This window comes from Charadrius vociferus, unplaced genomic scaffold (assembly GCF_000708025.1).
Source record: "Charadrius vociferus isolate BGI_N301 unplaced genomic scaffold, ASM70802v2 scaffold1897, whole genome shotgun sequence".
Classification (NCBI taxonomy): Eukaryota; Metazoa; Chordata; class Aves; order Charadriiformes; family Charadriidae; genus Charadrius; species Charadrius vociferus.
The window spans coordinates 13710-15195 of record NW_009649367.1 but is presented as its reverse complement, the minus strand read 5'-3'; the positions used below and the strand labels follow the sequence as shown (position 1 = coordinate 15195).

Sequence of the window (1486 nt, the reverse complement as noted above, 5' to 3'; positions counted from 1 at the left end):
GGGTGCGTGATTTGTCCCTTACACCATGAACTTCCAGGGCGCAGGATGGAAAAACACTCTGGTGCTCGGCCACGCTTTGGATTGGGGGGGTCGAGCAGCCCCCCCCCCCGCCTCTGTCTGTTGCCGTGGCACGCTCAGCACTGCCGGGCTCCGGGGCAGCCCCGTGGGCACGGCCGGGGTGGGATGCCCGCAGTCAGCGTGCCGGGGAGGGGACTCTGGCAAGTCCCGTGGGGGACCCGGGGCTGGGGGCTGGCATGCCTCTGCCGATGTCCCCTGCGTCCCTTCCCCTGATTTCTGCTTCTGAGCCGCGGTTGTTTTCAGGTGTGGAAAACCCCAGGAGGAATCTGGGCTGTGCGGTGTCCGGCTTTGCCGTGGAAATGGGGTCTCGGCTCCGCTGACTGCTGGCAGACGGCTTAAATCCCCGGCGCGGTCCAGAGGCAGTTTGGCTCCCTGCCCGCGGCCACCCAGGGAAGGGGTGTGGGGTGCTGCGGGGTGCCACGGGACCCCCGTGGAGGAGAAGCACCCCGTAAATGTCAGTTATTACATCTGTTAATGGGGGTCAGTGGATTGCCGGTGAGCCAACCAAGGAGTGCAGCGCTGCCGGTGAGGCGTGCATCAGTGCTGGCGGTGGGGAGGGGGCTGCCCCCCCCTCAGGGGACACACTCTGGCCCCTGCCACCATCACCAGTGCTGCTTCTGCCCCTGGCCAGACCGGCACAGTCACAGTGTGCACAAGGTTTTGGGCAGATCAGGGCCTGATTCTGCAAACGGGGCTGCCTGGGCCCTGGGAGGGAGCGGGAGGCAGCCTGTGGTTTGCACCGCTGAGCTGGGTGCTAAACTGGGCTCAAACACTGCTGCTGGGGTTGAGGGGATGCGGGTCAGATGCTGCAGCCCTGGCGTGTGCTTTCCAAGCTGGACCACGGGTGGGAGCTGGATTTAGCTGCCCCATCAGGCTGGGGATGAGGGACAGGGGGTCCCCAAGCTGGAACCAGTCCTTGCGAGCTTCACGATGGCCAGCGCGGGGCCAGAGGAGGCTGGTGGCACAGAGGAGAACCCCCCTGCCTGGGTGCCACTGGCGTTAGTGCCATTGTCCGGTTCAGGGTTTATTTTTAGATTTCCTGAAGCTTGTTTTCGGCCATCCCTCCCAGCGTGCTCAGGCTCCCCAGGGGCAACCCCACCTTGACAAGCAGCTTTCCTTTGGAAGATGCTGACCAATGTTTCCAGAAAGCATCCAAAGGATTTCCTGTTTATTTTGCAAAATTCTCATTAATATTTTTTTCCTGTGTTGTTTGATTCAATCTCACATGGGCAAAATCGCCTCGAAATGGAGCCTGCGGTTAAAAAAATAGACAAAGAGTCAGTAATGCAGCGGCTGTGGGGACGCGCGGCTGGATTCGGCACCCCCTCGGAGCTGTTACCGTCCTGGCGTCTGCAGGGCATGAGCCAGCCCGGCGTCCTTGGGGAGCCGGGGGCGCCTCGGCATCCCC

At 62.2% G+C, this 1486-nt stretch overlaps 1 protein-coding gene across 1 annotated transcript in view; it reads left to right on the top strand.

The window, feature by feature from the left end:
* Positions 1 to 1486, top strand: part of LOC104290391 (protein CBFA2T3-like) — a gene marked incomplete at its 3' end in the record, with an annotated part of 16037 nt that overhangs the window by 845 nt on the left and 13706 nt on the right. The window lies entirely within an intron of this gene.